This window comes from Phalacrocorax carbo, chromosome 9 (assembly GCF_963921805.1).
Source record: "Phalacrocorax carbo chromosome 9, bPhaCar2.1, whole genome shotgun sequence".
NCBI lineage: Eukaryota > Metazoa > Chordata > Aves > Suliformes > Phalacrocoracidae > Phalacrocorax > Phalacrocorax carbo.
In genome coordinates, this window is record NC_087521.1 from 39570500 (window position 1) to 39593389 (window position 22890).

At 49.3% G+C, this 22890-nt stretch overlaps 1 long non-coding RNA gene across 2 annotated transcripts; it reads left to right on the forward strand.

Moving 5' to 3' along the window:
* LOC135315088 (uncharacterized) lies at nucleotides 1-19733 on the forward strand. Of its 2 annotated transcripts, XR_010374539.1 has the most exons (6): nucleotides 1-153; nucleotides 607-779; nucleotides 1019-1075; nucleotides 1327-1510; nucleotides 19374-19431; nucleotides 19660-19733. It is a non-coding gene; the product is annotated as an uncharacterized LOC135315088 (long non-coding RNA). The 2 variants fall into 2 exon arrangements; XR_010374540.1 differs by lacking the exon at nucleotides 19374-19431 and having other exon boundaries at nucleotides 19660-19727.
* Nucleotides 19734-22890: the final 3157 nt, after the last annotated feature.

Genomic DNA, 22890 nt, shown 5'->3' on the forward strand with positions numbered 1-22890 from the left:
CTATCTTTGTCTCTCTGTGTGCCAGAAAAATGAAGTTTAAATCTCTACGTGGTCACGTTGCTGATGCAAAAGATGTAGTTGTAGCAGAAGAGCTGGTATCGTCGTATCCAGGAAGGGGGTGTGTGTGTGTTTGGCACTTGGCATGCTGTAAAGGTAAGGCAGTTGAGAAAACTCCCTCTCCTTCCTATTCGGGCCACCTTTACACCCTCTGTGGGCTTGGCCTGCCCCTTACCAGGGGTTTGTGGGAAGGGTGGGGCAGGGCGAGGGGTAGATGAGCCCCAGCCTTTTTTCAGGAGGCTCATTCTGCAACCTGGGCTTCTCTGGTACTGTTCCTTGAGTTGGTTGCAGCTTTTCAGCTGTATAAGCTCTTTTGGTACGTGTATTTTGACATTTAGGGAGGGGGAGGTTTCTGGTTCAGGTAAGAGATTAATGAGCAGTCAGGGTTGAGCAGCATATATATTAGAAAGGACACTTGTATGCAGCTTTTTTTTCCTCGGGTCAGTAACTTTGTGTTGGGTGTTCAGGAGTAGCAAGGTGGTTTAATAGTGTGCTTTGATTGTTTGGTGGTTGTTGTTTTCGGTTGTTTTTGTTTGTTTTATTATCCAGGACTTTACCGAAGGTAGAAGTGTACAACGGTGTACAACATCTGTGTGCCTCTCTCTATTTTCCTGGAAGTGGGCCCTGGATTGAAGGTGACCGTTCTGGAGCCATCGAAGACAGACTGAGTATACGCGCAGGCGCCTGACGCACCCACTGACCCGGGAGGCACATACTGGGAGGTGAGGGGACTCGTGTTAGGGGAAAGGATGTGTCTGGGATGTGGCTGTTGGGAAGAAGAGGGCAGGGTGTTACTGTTTATCATCTCTTTGAAGTCTCTGTAGCTGGCTCAGCATGGCAGATGAGAGTGAAAAGTATGGATCGGCAAGGTTTGCGGAGCAGAGAAGGGAGAATGGGGAAGGTTTGTTGTTAGTTAAGGTTTTGTCAGCATCCTATTGACCTTGTTTTCTTGTTCCTGCAGATGCACAGTAGGGAGCTGGATGCGGAAGAGAGGAGGCGAACAGAGCGTCATGAGAAGGTAGGTCAGTACATGACGACAGAGGGGTCGTGCCAGTGTGAGCAGCTATGTGACTACTTAATGCTCTGTTTTGGAGGTGTAAAGTGACTCTCAAAATCTTAAGCGAAGCAGGGTGTTGGCCTTGAGCTCGTCGGGCAAGGTGAGCGATGAACAGTAAACCATAGTGGTAGTAATTTTCGAGGTGTGGAGTCGTTCATGAGCAGGCAACCGCTTCCAGGCCCAACAGTCACCTCGTCTCTCTGGCTCTCTAGGTGCCAGAAGTGGAGGTGGCCACTGCATCCGGGCTTACTAGAGTGGAGCCAGCGGAAGTTCGCAGCGCTTCTGAGGAGGGTGCAGTTGCAGAAGAAGTCAGCATCGAGTGGTGTGACGCAGACTGATGGCGGTCCGTGTTCGGAGATGATGAAGAGGATCTTTGTGACTGCAGCAGCATATTAGGTAGCCTATGTGTTATATTCTAAAGGCCTCTTTCTGAGTGTCTGCCAGGCAGAGCGGCTCCAGCTTGTGTCTGTGTTATGTGGATTTCGTAGCCTGTCGTCATCCCATACCGCGCTTAAGTCTTGATATGTCTGTTGTTCTCTGTGCTCAGCACGTGCACAGGTAGGAATATTGAGGGTTTTGCAAGCCCTGGCTCATTGGCATAATGGTAACCGAGAGTTTCCTTTCTCACCTTGTAAGTCTAATGCGCAGATCTGTCTTGCGTGTCTCAAATATTAGAACCTTGCAGATGGTCATCTTTTTGTGGCGGTGATTGAGGCGGCCTCGGTACTGCTGCTGAAGAGCAGTCTGCTTACCCAGAGCCCTTTTCTGGGACCTCTTCCCTGCACCTTAATGTTCTGAGGTCTTTAAGAGTGGCTTGTTGTGTGTGCATCGTCCTAATTGTGGGTATATGGTTTTATCACAGGTGGTGGTGTGTGACTTCTCTGCAGATGCTATAGCTTCTTCCTCACTGCCGTATAGATCTTCTCACCTGGTGGCATCTCTGGGCAGGAAGTCTCTCGTCTTGGTGAGAATTTTCTTAGGTGTCTTGGTCACGTCGTTTGTAGTATTTGTGAGCAGCGTCGGTCCGTGCACGTCAATGCCTGTGTCCGAGCTGCTCTGCCTGGGGGTGTAGCAATGGTAGAGCAGGGGAAAGAATAGCAATAAGAGTATATGGTTAATGTTAATATGCATAGACGGTTTTGGCAACGCCCGTGCAACCCTCGTCAGAGCGAGTGGCCGTTGGCAGCGGGCGAGGACAGTAATTTCCAGGCGTTTTGTGGGTGCCGAGGGGACGACCGTAGCTGTCTGGGAGAGGCAGCTGGAGTGCTAGCTGAGCAGAGTGCCTCTCACAGCTGTTCAAGCTTGTACGTGCGTGGGGCTTAAAGTTTGATTGAAGGTATTTCCTTTAACGGCGTGCAGTAGTTGGGCTCTAGATAGTATTCCTACATGGAAGCAAGACCTGTGGAATGGTTAAGCCGTTGCTGTGCGTCCAGGTGACTTGTTCTATCATGCTGTTCTTGCAGAGGATGGAGATGGAGCTGTGCAGGGTGATAGAGCAGAGCTGAGTAGAGCACACTAAGGCAGGATTAAAGGGAAGATGCGACTGAAGGCTGTTTGAGGAGCACTTCAGGTGAGCTGGTTCGCAGTGAGGAGGAGCACGGGGCTGATGATTTCTTGCACGGAGAGCGGTGATTGTGTGTCTTACGGTATCTCTAGGGGCTGCAAGTGACGACGACGGTCTAAGTCTGGAAGGGGCATGGAGCAGGTGAGGGGACCGCCAGGTGGCGTCTGTGATGATGGATGTTGCAGAAAAGGTCTGTGTTGACTGATGTGATGCTAACTGGTAAGACTGTTCTCCGTGGGTTGTGTGTTGGTTTGGGGTTTTTTTCAGGTAATGAAGAGGCACCTGTCAACTGCAGGATGGATCTAGTGGGCTGATGGTGCTCTTCCTTGTTGAGGATGGATTGAGCTTCTAGCTCTCTGAAAGCTAAGTTGAAGCAGTGGTGCTGGAGAAGGTGTCAGGGGAGTGAGGGTGCAAGCATGGTTGTCACAGGAAGTGGTTTAACTTTGGGGAGGTGTCGTGGTTCAGCCTCAGCTGGCAACTGAACACCCCGCAGCTGCTCGCTCATCCCCCCCCGCCGTGGGATGGGGAAGAGAACTGGACGAGCAAAAGAACTTGTGGGTTGAGATAACCACAGTTTAATGATTACAATAAAATGATAATAATAATAATGATTATGATAATAACAATATTAATATAATAAAATGGAAAAGGAAGGGAAAGGAAAAAAAAAAGGGGGAAAAAGCCACAGAAACACAAACAATACAACTGCTCACCACCTGCCGACTGACGCTGCCTGTCCCTGGGCCGCGACTGCTTCCTCCCTCCCCTGGCCAGCCCCTCCCAGTTAACATACTGGGCATGATGTTACATGATATGGAATATCCCTTTGGTCAGTTTGAATCAGCTCTCTTAGCTGTGGCCCCTCCCCTCCCAGCTTCTTGTGCACCCAGCAGAGCATGGGAAGCTAGAAATGTCCTTGACTAGTACAAGCGCTACCCCGCAACAGCCCAAAACGTCTGTGTGTTATCTCAACAGGTTTTTTTTCCATGCTAATTTCAAAGCACAGCACTATACTAGCTAGAGTGAAGAAAATTAACTCTATCCCAGCTGAAACCAGGACAGTATCTGCCCCTTTTTCCATATCATTTACATCATGCTCGGGTCCCATACTATTCAGTACAATTTCAATAATCCCTACCCACCTTCTCATCCTTTAATAGGATAAACAGATTTTCATTTATCATTCCCCTAGGCTATGGACCACCCCTGTAAAATGCCTGTGAAATGTCCATTGAGTTCATTTAGTCCATGACTTTGGGTTTCATCTATTGTAAGAGTATTTCAGAGAGGTGCTGTGTGTGGTGTCAGATTGTTGCATGTCAGTCCTTGTTCTATCACCACTGCACTAGTAGTTCTTGTTCTCTCACTGCTGCACTTTGCTTGGTTCAATTGAAAGGTCATTTGCTATCATTATTAATTGGGAGATTCCCACCATGATACCATTCCATTGATATGGCATATAGTAACCATAGTAGTGATGACATACAACCTTATATAGCAACTAACAGCATATTATTCAGTTCATTGGCTGTTTTCACCCAAAATTAAATCCCCTTGAGGTACACACCGGACTCCTCCATCCTCCCGCATCACCCACCAAGTGCACCCAGGTCCTCAAGCAAACGCAATCCCACGAGCGGGTTTGCCTTTGCCTGAAGCAGGAATAACCCAGACTGTTTTGCCCAACATATTTATGTGCACTACAGGGACTTTATCCCCTTCCTCAGTACGTAAGGATTCTGATTGGGCAGGGCCAGCTCGCCTGGCAGATCCCCTCGTGTTGACTAACCAGGTGGCTTTTGCTAAATGTGTATCCCAGTGTTTAAATGTTCCACCCCCCATTGCTCTCAGTGTCGTCTTTAATAGTCCATTGTATCTTTCGATTTTCCCAGAGGCTGGTGCGTGATAGGGGATGTGATACAACCACTCAATGCCGTGCTCTTTGGCCCAGGTGTCTATGAGGTTGTTTTGGAAATGAGTCCCTTTGTCTGACTCAATTCTCTCTGGGGTGCCATGTCGCCACAGGACTTGTTTTTCGAGACCCAGGATAGTGTTCCGGGCAGTGGCGTGGGGGACAGGATATGTTTCCAGCCAGCCGGTGGTTGCTTCTACCATGGTGAGAACATGGCGCTTGCCTTGGCGGGTCTGTGGGAGTGTGATATAGTCAATTTGCCAGGCCTCCCCATATTTATACTTCAGCCATCGTCCCCCATACCACAGAGGCTTTACCCGCTTCGCTTGCTTGATTGCAGCGCACGTTTCACATTCGTGGATAACCTGCGCAATAACGTCCATGGTCAAGTCCACCCCTCGATCACGAGCCCATCTGCATGTTGCATCTCTCCCTTGATGGCCTGAGGTGTCATGGGCCCACTGAGCTAGAAATAGTTCACCCTTTTGCTGCCAGTCCAGATCCACCTCAGCCACTTCAATCTTGGCAGCCTGATCCACCTGCTGGTTGTTTCGATGTTCTTCAGTGGCCTGGATTTTGGGGATGTGAGCATCCTCATGACGTACCTTTACAACCAGGTTCTCTACCTGGGCAGCAATATCTTGCCCCAGTGCGGCAGCCCAGATGGGTTTGCCTCTGCGCTGCCAGTTGCTTTGCTTCCACTGCTGCAGCCAGCCCCACAGGGCATTCGCCACCATCTATGAGTCAGTATAAAGATAGAGCACTGGCCACTTTTCCCGTTCAGCAATGTCTAAGGCCAACTGGATGGACTTCACCTCTACAAACTGGCTCGATTCTCCTTCTCCTTCAGCAGTTTCTGCTACTTGTCGTGTAGGACTCCATACAGCAGCCTTCCATCTCCAGTGCTTTCCCACAAGGCGACAGGACCCATCAGTGAACGGGGCATATTGCTTCTCCTTTTCTGGCAGTGTGTTATACAGTGGGGCTGCTTCAGCATGTGTCACCTCCTCCTCTGGTGATATTCCAAAGTCTTTGCCTCTGGCCAGTCCATAATCACTTCCAGGATTCCTGGGCAACTGGAGTTTCCTACTCGAGCCCGCTGGGTGATCAGTGGAACCCATTTACTCCACGTAGCATCGGTTGCATGGTGTCTAGAGGGGACATTCCCTTTGAACATCCAGCCCAGCACCGGCAGTCGGGGTGCCAGGAGCAACTGTGCTTCAGTACCAACCGCTTCTGAAGCAGCTCAAACCCCTTCATATGCTGCCAATATCTCTTTTTCAGTTGGAGTATAGCGGGCTTCGGACCCTCTGTATCCCCGACTCCAAAACCCTAGGGGATGACCTCGGGTCTCCCCTGGTGCCTTCTGCCAGAGGCTCCAGGTAGGGCCATTCTCCCTGGCTGCAGTGTAGAGCATGTTTTTTATATCTTGTCCTGCCCGGACTGGCCCAAGAGCTACTGCATGAACTATTTCCCGTTTAATCTGTTCAAAGGCTTGTTGTTGTTCAGGGCCCCATTTGAAATCATTCTTCTTCCGGGTCACTTGATAGAGAGGGCTTACGATCAGACTGTAGTGTGGAATATGCATCCTCCAAAAACCCGCAACGCCCAGGAAAGTTTGTGTTTCCTTTTTGCTGGTTGGTGGAGACATGGCTGCTATCTTGTTGATCACATCCATGGGGATCTGATGATGACAATCTTGCCACTTTATTCCTAAGAACTGGATGTCCCCTGTGGGTCCCTTGACCCTTACTTTGTTTTACGGTAAAACCAGCCTTCAGAAGGATTTGGAATATTTTTGTCCCTTTCTCATAAATGTCTTCTGCTGTATTGCCCCACACAATGATGACATCAATGTATTGTGGGTGTTCGGGAGCTCCACCTTGTTCCAAAGCATTATGGATCAGTCCATGGTAAACGGTAGGGCTGTGTTTCCACCCCTGGGGCAGCCGATTCCAGGTGTACTGGACACCCCTCCAAGTAAAAGCAAACTGTGGCCTGCACTCTGCTGCCAGAGGGGTTGAGAAGAATGCATTAGCAGTATCAATTGTGGCATACCACTTGGCTGCCTTTGACTCCAGTTCACATTGAAGTTCTAGCATGTCTGGCACAGCAGCACTCAACGGTGGAGTGACTTCATTCAGGCCACGATAGTCTACTGTTAGCCTCCATTCTCCATTAGACTTCCGCACTGGCCATATGGGACTGTTAAAGGGTGAGTGGGCTTTACTGATGACTCCTTGGCTCCGCAGTCGACAAATGAGCCCATGGATGGGGATCAGAGAGTCTCGGTTGGTGCGATATTGCCACCGGTGCACTGTTGTGGTGGCAATCGGCACCTGTTGTTCTTTGACCTTCAGCAACCCCACCACAGAAGGGTCCTTCGAGAGGCCAGGCAAGGTAGACAGCTGTTTAATTTCCTCCATCTCCAAGGCAGCTACACCAAAAGCCCACTTGTAACCAACCTTTTGGGTCCTTGAAATACCCTCTCCTGAGGTAGTCTATGCCAAGGATACATGGAGCCTCTGGGCCAGTCACAATGGGGTGCTTCTGCCACTCATTCCCAGTTAGGCTCACTTTGGCCTCCAATACAGTTAGCTCTTGGGATCCCCCTATCACTCCAGCAATGCTGATGGGTTCTGCCCCTATATAGTTTGATGGCATTAAGGTGCACTGTGCGCCGGTGTCCACTAAAGCTTTATACTCCTGTGGGCCGGATGTGCCAGGCCATCGGATCCACACAGTCCAGTAAACCCGGTTATCCCTTTCCTCCCCCTGGCTGGAGGCAGGGCCCCCCTAGTTCTGATCGTAGTATTCATCACTCACTTCCTGTAAATAGGAATCACGAGTGTCTCCGTTAAGATCAGACAGGACATCAGCACTTCTGCTCCTCTGTCTGGAGAATTGCTTACTGGTAACTGGAGCAGCAGCACTCCTGGAGAAACTCCCCTGAGTGATTGTTCTCCCTTGCAGCTCACGTACCCATGCCTCTAGGTCTGAGGTAGGTTTTCCATCCCACTTCATGTCCTCTCTGTGATCACGCAGGCAAAACCATAGGGTGCCCTGTCATGTATATCCCTTCTCTTGAGCAAAGGGACGCTTACTCCTAATGGCTGAGATACTGGTCTGTACTGGTGGGGAGTAGGACATATCTTCTTTGAGTTGCTGGAACTCTCGGGACAGTTTCTCCACAGCAGAGACGAGCGAGGAAGAGAGATTCGCTTCATATTCCCGGAGTTTATCAATCAACTCCGCCACAGTTGGTGTCTTGTCATCTTTCCAGGACATCACTGCCAATGAGTTTGCATACGAGGATGGTGCGCTCCGTACAAACTTCTGCCACATGAGTCGTGTGCACTCGGCTTCATTTGGATCTTTGGAGGACTGTTGATCATCCAGGTCACCATAAATCACCTCAAGCACAGCTAATTCCCTTAGATGCTGAATGCCTTTCTCCATGGTCATCCATTTTCCTAGGTGAAATACAATATCTTCTTTGAAGGGGTACCTTTCTCTCACTGCGGACAGGAGCCACCTCCAGAGGCTGAGGGCTTGTGTTCCTTTTCCAATTGCTTTATCAATGCCCCCTTCCCTAGAGAGGGATCCCAGTTGTTTGGCTTCCTTCCCCTCTAATTCCAGACTACTGGCCCCATTATCCCAGCATCGGAGCAGCCAGGTGATAACGTGCTCACCTGAATGACGCCCGAAATCTTTCTGTATATCCCGCAACTCACTCAAGGATAGGGGTTTGGTAGATTCCGTTTCTTGTACACATTCTTCCTGTTCCTCCTCCTCTTCTCGTGATGGCCCTGGTTCCTCATAATCTCTTTCTAAACGAGTTGACCTTCTCTTCCATGATTTCTTCTTGCGTATAGGAGCGACTGATACTGGCACAGGTTGGTCCTCTGGTTTAGCTGCAACGCTTGGCACTGGGGTTGGAGTAGCTGCAGTGCCTGTTGTGGGGGGTTGGGTGGCCACAGTTCTTGTCGCTGGGGTTGGAGTAGCTCCCTTCTTTCCCTTGGGGGTACTGAATAGTGTTAAATAGGGCTCGATAGGCATGAGCCAGGCCCCAGCACATTGCAGTGGTTTGTATCTCTCTGGAATTGCCAGGGTGACAACATACTTCCTCTAAATGTTCTACTAATTTTTCAGGATTCTGCACTTGTTCGGGGTGAAGTCCCACATCATGGGGGGTGCCCACCGTCTTAGGCATTTGCCCATACTATCCCACATACCCTGCCACGCATAGCTATCGAGCCTTGGGGCAGATCTCTGGATTATATTCTTAACTTGCTTATTAACCTTAGACAGAACTGACACCATCTGCCAAAGCAATATCAACAGATGTATTTTGACTACCCAAGGATGTTCAAGATACTGAAAAGTTGTTGTAATGAAGGAGGAGATGTTATATAAGATGGCACCTAAGGTGCCATTCTGTATTTCCTCCATAAAAAAACTTCTCAGAGGAGGAGGTGTAATTGCTAATTGCCTCCATGAGGTGGTAGCTGAAGTACAGTAACGGCTTCCATGCAAGACCTAAATAACCGATAATGGTCAAGGCCAGTGTTTTAATAACAAGTCTCCTAGGCAAAACATCTCTAATCACTGCAGAGCACAGCCAACTGACAAAACCAACAGCAAGTTTTAACATGTACTTTACAATCAGCATGGTAAAGACTGGACAAACTAATACCGAGAGCAGATGAATCAATGCTGTGACCAGCAACTGTTGTTATCTCAAACCCTTCGTGCCCCACGTTGGGCGCCAAAAATAGACTGTCGTGGTTCAGCCTCAGCTGGCAACTGAACACCCTGCAGCCGCTCGCTCATTCCCCCCACCCCTGTGGAATGGGGAAGAAAATTGGACGAGCAATAGAACTTGTGGGTTGAGATAACCGCAGTTCAATGATTACAATAAAATTATAATAATAATAATGATTATGATAATGACAATAATATTAATATAATAAAATGGAAAAGGAAGGGAAAGGAAAAAAAAGGGGGGAAAAAACCCCACAGAAACAAACAATACAACCGCTCACCACCTGCCGACTGACGCTGCCCGTCCCTGGGCCGCGACTGCTTCCTCCCTCCTCTGGCCAGCCCCTCCCAGTTAACATACTGGGCATGATGTTACATGATATGGAATATCCCTTTGGTCAGTTTGAATCAGCTCTCTTAGCTGTGGCCCCTCCCCTCCCAGCTTCTTGTGCACCCAGCAGAGCATGGGAGGCCAGACATGTCCTTGACTAGTACAAGCGCTACCCAGCAACAGCCCAAAACGTCTGTGTGTTATCTCAACAGGTTTTTTTTCCATGCTAATTTCAAAGCACAGCACTATGCTAGCTAGAGTGAAGAAAATTAACTCTATCCAAGCTGGAACCATGACAGGAGGTTAAAGGGTAGGATTTGTCTTCAGCATGATGCTAGGTTGTGGAGGCAAGGCGAGCGGCGGGCTGAAGCAGCAGATCTTTTTGACGTGGAGCGTTGCTGGTGAAGGTAAAAGGAGCTCACGTTGTTTGAGTGTTACGGGCGGCGGGCAAGCCCACCGCAGCAACTGGAAGTGATGGGTGCCGGGTGGGCAAGCCATCGAGGTGGAGGAGTGTGTGGTGGCGGTCGGTCTGCGTCGGCTGCGTTTTCGGGCGGTATTTTGGCAGGTGCCTTTTAGGTTGGTTTTTTCCAGGCATTCCACGGAGGCTCGGTGCGGCGCTGTTGCGTGCCCGTGGGAGGTCTGAGAGGGTGAGGCAGCGGTCGGCGTCTAAGGTCAGAGATTGCTTGCAGTCCATCGTTAAGCCTGTAAGTTTTGCAGGCAGCGTCCAGGTGGTCTTTGGAATGGCGTAATGGGTGTTTGAAGCGAGCTGGGTAGCGATGGAGAAGTACACGGGGCTGGTGATTTTTCATGAGTGTAACGGTAGCTTGGTGTATTTTGGTATATTGGGGCTCAAAAGCGATGATGGGTGCGGCGTGTGATGCTGGCATTGGTGCAGAGCAGGTGAGCCGATGGACGTTCTCCTTTTGAGGAGGGTGACGTGCACCGTGACTCCCCAGAATCCATTCACGATGTGCTCGGTGGGAGTACCCCTCATGGATAAGTGAGTTCAATGATACAGGTAACCATGTGCTGCCTGGAGTGCTGCGCAAAGGTGTACCTGTAGAACAGTGGGACAGCTGGCTGCCACATCTGGGTAAATGACCTGCATTACCCCCACAAGAACTTCGAATCTTGGGAACATTGAACGTAGACTATTGTACCTATTTCAATTATAGTAGTCGAAAGAATGATAAAGTTTGGTGGTGAGTAAATGCTATATTGCATTGGTATTGCAACACTACCCAATTGGGGCAGTTCTAGGGGAACAAACATTAGTACCACCTATAATACATATGTAACTCTACCACCTGGACTCGTTTTGATATGTGGGGTCCATGCAGGGCCAGGACTCCCCAAAGCCATAAAGAGTGGGCCTTGCACCCTAAGATGACTGACCTTTTTCACAGCCAACATTACAGTAGTGGTACGGTTGCGATAAAATTGGTCACGTTGCTGTGCCACCCCTGACATCCGTGCATTTTCTCCCAAGTGTAAGGAGACGGTGGAAATCCAGGACTTGGCAACAACCATCGCCATATCTTTTTCGGCTCCGGGCGGTGCTGGCGCACAAGCCGTGACGCCACTAAGCTGTTTTGGATGCTGGTTAGCAAAAGTTAGTAATGCTACCGGTAGAGTTCTTTCTGATTTGTTACTTTATGTAGACAGTGTATGCCATGCTACACTTAAAAATCATGCCGCTATTGACTTTTTACTGTAAGCTCATGGAGATGCATGTGAAAACTCTTATGATTTACGCTGCATGAACCTGAGCGACCAAAGTTCATCTGTGCACAATTGCAAGAGAGACACTGATATAAACCAGCAATTAGCGGAAGCAACCCATTTACTGGATGGACATAGGGGCAGGTTTGGTTAAAATAGTTATTATCAATCTTGTGCCTAGGTGGCATTTGTTTGCTATGCCTGGTTTGCTGTGTATGACATCTAGTCGGTATCATTTGTACTATTGTCGATACAGCTTTACATGGCACAACGGTACGGGTTGTGGAATACCATCGTATTCCAACTACAGAATACGCAGTGGCACGTGTGAGGGATTGTAGGTGGTGGTCCGTGTAGGGCCGCTGTGGAAAAATTACAAGCTGAACTCAGCTGTGAGAACACAACTGTGAAGAAGGGAACCTGGAGGATTGTTATCGTGTTATCCAGTTTAAGAAGGATGTGGAACTGCCTGAGCAAGTCTAGCAGAGAGCTACCAAGATGATCAGGGGACTGGACCATCTCCCTTGTGAGGAAAGGCTGAGAGACTTGGGTTCGTTCAGCCTGGAGAAGACCGAGGGGGGGATTTCATCAATACCTGTAAATATCTAAAGGGTGGGTGTCAGGATGATGGGGCCAGGCTCTTTTCAATAGTGCCCAATGACAGGACAAGGGGCAGCGGGCGCAAGGTGGAACACAGGAACTTCCACTTAAGTATGAGAAAAAACCCTCTTTGCTGTGAGGGTGATAGAGCAGTGGCACAGGCTGCCCAGGGAGGCTGTGGAGTCTCCTTCCCAGGAGACATTCAAAACCCTCCTGGATGTGTTCCTGTGCCCCTTGCTCTAGATGTCCCTGCTCAAGCAGGGAGGGTGGACAAGATGATCTCCAGAGGTCCCTTCCAACCCATATCGTTCTGTTAAAAAAAAACAAACCACAAACCAAAAACACCAACCCCAGTTCTCTCAGGTGCTCGGCGTAAGCCTTGTTCTCCAGACCCTTCTCCAGCTTTGCCACCTTTCTCTGGACATGATCCAACCACTCAACATCTTTTTTGTACCGAGGGGCCTGAAAGGGAACACGATACTGGCGTGGCCTCGCTAGTGCCAAGTATGGGGGTACGGTCCCTTCCCTACTCCTGCTGGCCACGCTATTCCTGATACAGGTCAGTATGCCATCAGCTTCCTCCGTGACCCAGGCACACCGCCTGCTCACGTTCAGCCATCCGTCTTCCCCAGGCCGGTAACATCACGTGGGGTCATCGTGACCCAAGCACAGGACCCGGCCCTCGACCTTGTTAAGTCTCATAGAGTTGACGTCAGGCCATGGGTCCAGCCTGTCCAGATCCCTCTTCAGAGCCTTCCTACCCTCAAGCAGATCAACAGTCCTATCCAGCTTGGTGTCATCTGCAAACTTACTGAAGGTACACTGTCTCCTCATTCAGACCATTGAGAAAGATATGGAACAAGACTGGTCCCAAAACTATCCCCTGGGGAACAGTGCTCATGACCAGCCACAAATTGGATTTAACTCCTGTCACCGCAGCTCCTTGGGCTCGGCCAGCCAGCCAGTTTTGTACCCGGCAAAGCATACACCTGTCCAAGCTAGGAACCAGCAGCGTCTCCAGGAGAGTACTGTGGGAGACAGCATCAAAGGCTTTACTGAAGTACAGGTAGCACTAGGTCGGTCACCTGGTCATAGAAGGAGACTGGGTTGGTCAGGCAGAACCTGACTTACAGGAACCTGCGGTATCTGGCCCTGATCCCTTGGTCATCCCGCACGTGCCTGGTGAGCACACTGAAGGTGAACCATTGTTACCCTGGTAATAAACAGCCTGACTACTAGAGACTGAGGGCAAGAAGGCATCAAGTACATCACCTTTTCCTCAGTAGCAGCGTTCCCCTGCAATAGAGAATGGAGTTTCTCCTTGGTTCTCTTTCTGCTGTTAGCATATTTGTAAAAGCATATTTTATCTCTAACAACAGTGGCCAGTTGAGTTCTAGCTGGGTTTTTACCTTCCTGGTTTGCTCTGATTGGCCTAAGAAGCTCTGTGTTCTGTTCTTGACTTGCCTACCTGTTCTGCAAAAGCTGTAAACTCTTCTTCCCCCCGCCCCCGCCCTGAGCCACAGCAAAAGCTCCCTGTTCAGCCAGGCCTGTCATCTTCCCTGCCCGTTTCTCTTACTGCACACGGGGAGCCAGGCCTGTCATCTTCCCTGCCCATTTGTCTTACTGCACACGGGGACAACCTCATCCTGCACCTTCCAGATTTCCTTCCTGAAGAACGTCCCACCTTCCAGGACTCCTTAGCCCTTCAGGACTTCTTCTCAAGGAACTCTTTCAACCAGCGTTCTGAAGAGTCCAAAGCCTGCCCTCCGCAAGTCCACAGTAAAGGTTTTGCTGGCCCCCTTCCTTAATTTGGCAATCCTCGGGAATTCTAGCACCTTGCAGTCACTAAGTGCAAGAGGGCTTCCGACCTCCGCATCTCCCACTGGTCCTTCTCTGTAAACAGCAGGTCAGTCGAGGCATCTCCCCTGGTAGGCTCATTTACCAGCTGTATCAGGAAGTTACCTTCCAAGTGCTCCACGAATCTCCTAGACAGTTTCATGTCTGCTGCTTTTTCTTCCCAGCAGACATCTGATAAGCGCAAATCCTCCGTGGGAGTAAGGGGTAGCGATAGCAAGAGTTCTGCCAGCTGCCTGTAGAATTCATCTACCTCTTCATTGCGGTCTGGTGGCCTACAGCAGATCCCCAGCTGGATATCTGCCTCGTTGGCCTTTCTCCTCATCCTTACCTATAAGCTGTCAACCTCATCCTCCCAATCATTGAGCTCTCTACAACCAAAACACTACCTAACGTACAGAGCCACCCCACCACATCTCCTTCCTTGCCTAACCCTTCGTAAGAGAGCCATCCATCGCAGCACTCGAATCGTACAATGCATCCCACCACATCTGGTGAGAAACTGTACTAGGAGCAGCTAAAATTACTTGGTTTATTAAGCCTAGAGACAGGGACACCTCATCTCAGTCTACAGCTTCCTCACAAGGGGTGGAGGAGGCGCAGGCGACGATCATTTTTCTCCGGTGACCAACAATAGGACCTGAGGGAACGGCAGGAGGATGGGCCAGGGGAGGTTTAGGGTGGGTATTAGGAAAAGGTTTTTCACTCAGAGGGCCACGGAACAGGCTCCCCAGGGAAGCAGGCACAGCGCCAAGCCTGACAATAATCAAGTAGCACTAGGGCAACACCATCAGAGGCATGGGGTGAATTTGGGGTTGTCCTGTGCAGGGAAAGGAGTTGGACTCTAATCCTCGTGGGTCCCTTCTGACCCAGAACATTCTATGATTCTGTGATGTCTGCGACGGCAAGAAAATCAAAGCTACCCCGCTGCAGAACAGCTTCTATCTCCTGCCTTACGGCATCTATGCTGCGTGCATCGGGATAGACACGCTCAAGCTGGGACATCGATTTCGCCCTCGAGCTCGGCACGCCGCCCCTAGGCTCTTCTTTAGCGAGCCTGGCTATATCCCTTCCCCTTCAAGTCTCCTTTAAAGCCGCCTCCACAGGCCCTGCAAATTCCCAAGGAAGAATGCTTTTCCCCCTTTGAGATAGCGGAACTCCTTATTCAATCCCTTTTAATTTTTTTCCATTGGTACCCTAGCCACCCTTGCTTTTATCGTGTTCTTTTTGTGTACTATTATCACCTTTGCTGTGGTCACTTGTTCATTTTCAGCATTTTCCTTAGCACCATCACTTTTTAAATTTTATGTCTGTGTTTTAATTCTGTTACTATTTTTTAGTTGTTATTATTGTCTCTTAATCCCTTGGCTTTTAAAGTTTTCTACTTTTGTCTCTTTTGCTGGTGTTACTTCTCAATGATTTTTCTTTTTCATAGCGCTCTCGCTTTTTACATTTCCTTTTCATGTCTTTTTTTGGGTCGCTGTCCCTATTTCATAATGTTATCTTTATTTCCTAATACTCACTGCTTGCTAAGCGGTCTTTCTACAGCAACTTCCGTTCCCTTTGCTGTCTTTGCAAAATTATTTCTCGTCTCTCTTTAGCGCCCTTGCTTTTTCTATTTTCTTTCTACCTCCCTTCTAGGTTACCGTCTCCGTTTTATTTTTTTTCTTTTATTTCCCTATAAGCCCTTCCTTTGTAAATGTTATTTATAAGTTAACTCTCATTCCTTTGGGAGTTTTAAAAAAATTACTTCTTCTATTTCACTAATGACCTTGCTTTTTCCACTTTCTACATTTCCATTTTACTAGACCTTTGCTATTTTTAAATTTTTTTCCTCATTTCTTGAATCGTATTTGCTTCTAAAATTTTGTATAATTTTATCTGGTATCTTTATATTTTAGAGTTATTTCTTGTCTTTAGTAGCAGTACCTTTGCCTTTATAATATTTTTCTATTTTTCATCCCTATTATTAATAGTTTGCTCTCGGTTTCCCTAATCCCTGTCATTTTTTAGATTTCTTCCTTTAGCCAGTTTCCTGTGCTTATTTTGCTCTGTTTTCTTTCAAGTATGTGTCTTCCCGTAACACCATCACTTTACCAGTTTTCTTCATCCATCTCTGTTTGCTGTCCCTATGTGTTAAATTTTATCTTTATTTCCATAATCCCCCTTGTTTTTTAAACCTTTTCTATGCCAATTTTAACTCCCTTTGCTGTCTTATTTTAAAATTACTTCTTCTCTTCCCTTAGTGTCACAGCTTTTAAAATTTGCTTTCTCTTAGATTGCGGTCCCTATTTATTTTTGCCCTTTCTTTTCCTAATCTCTTGCTTCCTAAATGTTCTGTCTACTGTTATTCCCTTTGTTGTTTCTCAGAATTATTTCTTGTCTTTCATTAGTACCACTGCATTTTAACTTTCTTTCTGCTCCCGTTTCAGTTTGCTGTCTCTGTCTTTTCGTTTTTCTAACATCCCTCAGGTTTTTTTTTTTTTTCTACATCTCCAATTCAGTTGGCCTTTGGTATTTATGGTTTTCCCTATTTCTTTACTCTCAGTTTTTAACCTTTCTGTCTAATGTTATCCATTGGCTGTATTAGCACTTGAAGCATTTCTTGTCTTTTGTTAACGTCGCAGCTTTTTAAATTTCTTCTTTTACCTCATCGGCCTTTTGCCTCACCGTCTTAGATGTTCCCCAGCAGCACATTTTTGTCGCAATCGCACCTCTCCCGAGATATCTGTTCCCAGAAAAGAGCAATCTTTTTATTTTCTATGCCGTCCAGGACGCCTCCCGAGACCCTCCCTGTGCTCCACAGCATTTTGGTAGCATTTACTCTCCTTTTCAATCTCTTACCCTGCGAGCCTTTCGTGACCCCTCCGCTCCCAGTTGCCGTGTGTCCAGAGAGCCCCTTTGTGTCCCACAACCCTGTTTTAGCTCAGTAGCGGACTTTGGTCTTCCCTTGTTATCTCTGAACCCAATCGTTGGGTTTGCTTGTGCCTCGGAGCACTCTTAGCATACCGTCTGCTGACTACGGTACCTCCAGCCGGTCCCCGGCTCCTGAGGAGATCTGTAATTTGGTCACACCTCTCCAGACCGTATCCTCGTTTCCCAGAGCATTCTTTTGTCTCTGCGCCTCATCCAGGACCCCTCAGGGTGCCACAACACCTACCCGCCCCTTTGAGGTCGCATGCTGTGTGCTTTTAGCTTTGCCATGGCACTCGCACCCCTCTCTCACCATCTGAAGATTTCCCGAGTCTGTATATGCTGCGCACAGCAGTCATTCTGTCCTTTCTTCCTCCTGTTTGTGCCTCCATTTGTTCCCTGGCTTTCTCACGTTGCGTTTACTGAGCTCAGATGCCCTCTGGATGTAATTGTCACATCCCCAAATATTTTTCTGTCTTTCTGCCTTCCTCAGGACATCTTCTGTCCTAGTCACAGTCCTTTCCTAGACTTTCCTCAGGCTCCCGCTCCAAGGCTTCTTTGGTGTCTTGGGCTCCCTTGGGACTCCTCTGCTCCGTTTGCTGAGTTCCCATGAGATATCCCCTATAGCCCAGGACCCTGTTCTAGCTCAGAAGGGCACTTTGCACCCCTCTTTACCCTCCAGCTCTATTCCTGAGTCGGTATCTGTTACCCCGATCCCCGTTTTGCTTTCTCAATTCTTTACCACCCCCTGTTCCAGCTCCCCCGAGAATATCTGTTAGTTTGGTCAATTCCCGTTCGAGCTTCCTGCATTCTCACCACTGCTTTAGTTTCTCTTGTCCATTAGAAACTATTTCTATCCCTGTGACAACGCCTCTTGTTCTGCCAGAACCTTTCCTAAAGCCATCTTTGTACTCCGCAGTAATTAATTTGTTTTCTGTCTTATTGTATGTTTCTCTTTGGTATCTGGTACCCCAAAAATGTCTATGGGTGGCTCTGGTCTTCTCTTGAGATTCTTAGAGAATCAATAGCCTGGATCTATTTTTAGCAACACACTTCTCAATGAGTTTTTATTGCACTTCCCCATTTATTCTTTATTTAGCTGCTTATATGCTCATTAGGACTCTTCGTATAACTTTTGATACCATTCCTGTATTTCCCTTTTGTAATTTTTGTCCTTTGAGACTGCTATCAATCTCTTAAGGAAATCAGTCAGAGAGTGTCAAAATTACTCTGAATTATCAGCGATTTATACAAAATAATTTCGTTTGAACCAGAGATTTAATTCACTTTGCCATTCAGTCATATCTAGACTATAGCTCTGCTAGTATGTAGATATTATGTGTGGTTTTGCTAGAAGTGAACCATAACTGTATAACTCTTCTGTTTTACAGAAAAGTAAAACATACAACTAATGGTCATAATAGTGTTGTTATAATCCAGGAGCTGTTCTTCTATATAAATTAGTAAGACATGGTTTTTCCCTGTATACATCCCAGGAAAATGAAATGTAATTTCTTACCTGGCTACATTGCTGATGCAATACACGTAGGTGAAGGAAAACAAACAGTAGTACAATTGCAGTAAGAACCACTCTTTTTGTTTTCTTCCATGCTGTAAACATAAAGTACTTGAGAAAACTCCCTGCTGTTCCTTCAGCTGCCTTTATACCCTGTGGTGGTTCACCCCTCCCCTTTCCCAGGTGATTGTGGGAAGGGTGGTGGGCAGGGCCCGGGGTATATGAGCCACAGCCTCTGGTGAGGGAGCTCCCTTCCCTCCTGGGTTTCTCCAGTGTGGGTGCTTTGGTGTTCCTGCACTTAATTGTAATTTTTGAGCTGTTTAAATATTTTGGATAGGTATGTTTTGTTATTTAAAGAAATGCAGATGTTTGTGGGAGGTAAGGCTTTTAGAACTCAATAAGGGTTGGTGGCATTTAAATTTGAAAGATCATTTGTGTCTAAACTTATATGTTTTTCCTTATCTAATACTGTATTGGAGGTTCAGGTGTGGTAAGATAGCTCGATAGTATGTTGTTCTGTTATTTTTTTCTTTTTAGTTTTAAGTATGTTTCTTTTTATTATTGGAATTCTCAACTTTATTGAATCTTAAAATTATTTTCATTAACTCTTGTGTAAACTGGAAGGTGTTGACATTAACTGTTAAGGGCATTGATAAGATGTGGTAGGGGTTAGGGTGAGTGTTCTGTATGCTTTTATATATGGGAATTTATATATGCTGTTTCTTTAGGAAAAGAAGAGCGATACAAGTGGATAGTTAATATCCATAGACTTCTGTAAAACCCTGTGTAGCCTTGTGCAGAGCTAATAGCCAAAAGCAATGGGAAAGGTCAGTAACTTTAGTAGTATTTTGTAGATGTTAAGGGGATGACCGTAGCTGGCAGCTAGAGTGCTAGCTGAGAGTATATCCTAACGGTCTTCAGGTTTGTATGTGTATAGGGTGTAATGCTTGAGTTGCCGTATGTCTTTTAATGGCAGGTGGTAGTTGGGCTCTACATGGTATTCCTACATGGGAGCAAGACCTATGGATCGGTTAAGCTATTGCTGTGCATCCAGGTGACTTCCACCATGTCCTTTTTTTCCAGAGGCAGAGGAGGAGTTGTTCAGGGTGACAGAGGAAAGCCGGGGAAATGCTGTAAGAAGGTAGGCCAGTGTGTGATATATAGAAGGAAGATGTGACTGATGGCTGAATGAGTCTGCAGTGTGTTTTGGGGGGTTAGAAGGCAGTAAGGAATGAGCCACGTGTGAGCTGGACACAGGAGGGGAGTGGATCAAGGTGAGAGGTGATTGGTGTGCTGAAGTAGCAGTTCTTTCTGAGGTGTTGTGTTGATAGCGAAGGTAAAAGTGACCTGTGTTACTTGTGTGTTACAGGTGATGGGTGAGCCTCAAAGTGGCAGCTGGAACTGACAGAGGCTGGGCAGGCAAGCTGTCAAAGAAAAGATGTGTGAGAACTGGATTCGGCATGGGTAGGTTGCTGTTCTGGGTAATATCATAGCATGAATCTTCTTCCTTAAGTTTTTACACATGCTCCACGTAGGCTTTGTGGGAGAGAAACAGTGTGGTGATGAGACCTCAGCGAAAGCTACGGTGAGCGGTGATGGGTGGGCTGAAGCGTAGCGATTCGTCCTGAGGGGTCGCGTTGCAGGTGGTTGTGAGCAACATGCGTTTGGCTCTTGCAGGTGGTGGGTGAGCTGTATCTGAAGGACGGGTGGACTGAGACTCTCGGCCCCTTGAAAGCTAAGTTGAGGCAACGGTGCTGGGCAAGGGGTTGGGGGAGGGAGGGGTTTTAAAGATGGCGCAGCGGAGCGGGCTGTCCGGGAAGCAGTCCCCTTTGGGAGCAGGGAAAAGGAGCAGGTTCCTCTTCAATGTGACGGGAACGTGTGCCGGGCAGGGCGGTTCCAGGCTGCGTGTGTTATTGTGCAGTGTGTGTGTTTTGTGTTGGGTGTCGCCGACCTTCCTCGGGTCTCGGTTGTTCTCTTTGTTCTTTAGGAGCCAGGCAGGTGCCTCGGCAGCGTTGCTAGGGCCCGGCGAGGCCCTAGTCGTGGGCTCGGCGCCCATCGGGCGCTTCTCTTCTGGCGTCGCAAGCTTCAGGCGTGGATTGTTTTGGCGTCTCGGACGGTCGTCTTGGGCGTCGTCGTTCCCGGCTGCGTGAGCGGCGCCGCTCTGTGGCTGTGAGTTTTTGGGGACTGGCATTTCTTCCTTGCATCCTTAGGCGGTTAGGTCTTGAAGCTGGGCTGGTTGCGCGCCTGTCGTCTCGGTTGTGAGAGGAAGCTCTTGTCACGGGCCACGAAGCTGTTGGCGTTCTCTGGTGTTGCCGTAGGGCCTGCTGACGTCGCCGTCGGGGTCCCGCAGGCGGTCTTGCCGAACGGGGGTTTCCGTCTGGGTGTCGTCGTTCTCTCCGAGAGCTGCCTCTCATCCTTCGGGGCGCGTTGCTTGTAGCGTTCTGTGTAGCGTTGTTCTGTGTTTGTCTTGGAGCCGCCCTGCCTGGGGATGTAGAGGCAGGGCAAGGTGGGTGGTGCTGGCACCTAGGGATGTGCCGGGGCTTTGCGGTGGGGGGGAAGGGGGGAAGGAATTTTGCAGCCGTCTTGGATCGACTGGCTGTCGTCGGTGGGTGAGGGAAGTGATTCCTGTTGGGTTTTGTGGGCCCCCAGGGAACAACCGTAGGTGCCTGGGGGAGGGAGCTAGAGTCTTAGCTGAGCAGGTAGCATGTCAAGGGTGTTCTGGCTTGTCTGTGCGCTGGGCTTAACGTTGGATGTATTGTGCTCATGTTTAAGAGCCGCCCTAGTTGGACTCTCAAGGGGTGTTCCTACATGCGATCGAGACCTGTGTCGTGGTTCAGCTGTCGCCGTGCGTGCAGGTGACTTGTTTGGTATCGGTTTGGCAGGTGCCGAGGGAGGAGTCGTGCAGGGTGACGGAGGACGGCGCTGTCAGCTGGTGAGTTGGTGTGCGGTGTATCTAGAGGGAAGATGTGGCTGTTGGCTCTCTGAGCCCATTATGGTGTTTTTCTTTGGGTGCGTGCGAGGAGCCGAGCGGGATCTGGGCACCGGAGGGGAATCGCACAGGGTGAGCGGTGATGGGTGGGCTGAAGTGTAGTGATGCGTCCTGAGGGGTCGCGTTGCAGGTGGTTGTGAGCAACATGCGTTTGGCTCTTGCAGGTGGTGGGCGAGCCTCAAGATGGCAACCGTATCTGATGGAGGCCGGGCAGGTGAGCTGTCGAGGAACAGGTGTGTGTCTGAGATGGGGGGGGGTTGGTGCGGGTATCCTGAGAGTCCCGCAGCACCTGAGCGGGTCCTTTTTTTGCTTGGGTTCCTGCAGGTGCCGCACGCAGGCTTCGGAGGGGAGACGCCGCGTGCCGCCGAGAGGTCCGAGAGGTGAGGGGGTTGAAGGCCAGGCTGTTGTTTGAGAGCAAGGTGTCGTACGGCCACCCAATTGAAGCGTTTGTCTCTGGTTTTGCAGGTTGTGCGCCGGCTGCGTTTGGGCCTGGGTGCGCGTTTGAGGTGAGCTGGGTCACAGAGGGGAGGGGCGTGGGGCTGGTGTGGTTTGCTCTTCCTTTTTTGGCAGAGCGACGGTAACTTTGTGTATCCTGTGGTATGTCTAGGGGCCGCAGGGGGTGGCGTTCGTCCTCGTCCGGAATGGGCACGGAGCAGCCGGGTGAGCGGAGCAGCTGGGCGCATCTGAGGTTAGACGGATGCAGCGGCCTAGGTCTTTGTAGAGTGATGGGATGCTGACTGACAGGGCGGTGTGTGTATTTTTGTTGTTTTTGTTTAGATGATGAAAAGGCACCTGGCACTTGGAGGACCGGTGCCGCGGGCTGCCTGTGCGCCTGTTCTTCTGAAGGATGGGTGGACTGAGACTCTGGGCCCCTTGAAAGCTAAGTTGAGGCAACGGTGCTGGGCAAGGGGTTGCGGGAGGGAGGGGTTTTAAAGATGGCGCAGCGGAGCGGGCTGTCCGGGAAGCAGTCCCCTTTGGGAGCAGGGAAAAGGAGCAGGTTCCTCTTCAATGTGACGGGAACGTGTGCCGGGCAGGGCGGTTCCAGGCTGCGTGTGTTATTGTGCAGTGTGTGTGTTTTGTGTTGGGTGTCGCCGACCTTCCTCGGGTCTCGGTTGTTCTCTTTGTTCTTTAGGAGCCAGGCAGGTGCCTCGGCAGCGTTGCTAGGGCCCGGCGAGGCCCTAGTCGTGGGCTCGGCGCCCATCGGGCGCTTCTCTTCTGGCGTCGCAAGCTTCAGGCGTGGATTGTTTTGGCGTCTCGGACGGTCGTCTTGGGCGTCGTCGTTCCCGGCCGCGTGAGCGGCGCCGCTCTGTGGCTGTGAGTTTTTGGGGACTGGCATTTCTTCCTTGCATCCTTAGGCGGTTAGGTCTTGAAGCTGGGCTGGTTGCGCGCCTGTCGTCTCGGTTGTGAGAGGAAGCTCTTGTCACGGGCCACGAAGCTGTTGGCGTTCTCTGGTGTTGCCGTAGGGCCTGCTGACGTCGCTGTCGGGGTCCCGCAGGCGGTCTTGCCGAACGGGGGTTTCCGTCTGGGTGTCGTCGTTCTCTCCGAGAGCTGCCTCTCATCCTTCGGGGCGCGTTGCTTGTAGCGTTCTGTGTAGCGTTGTTCTGCGTTTGT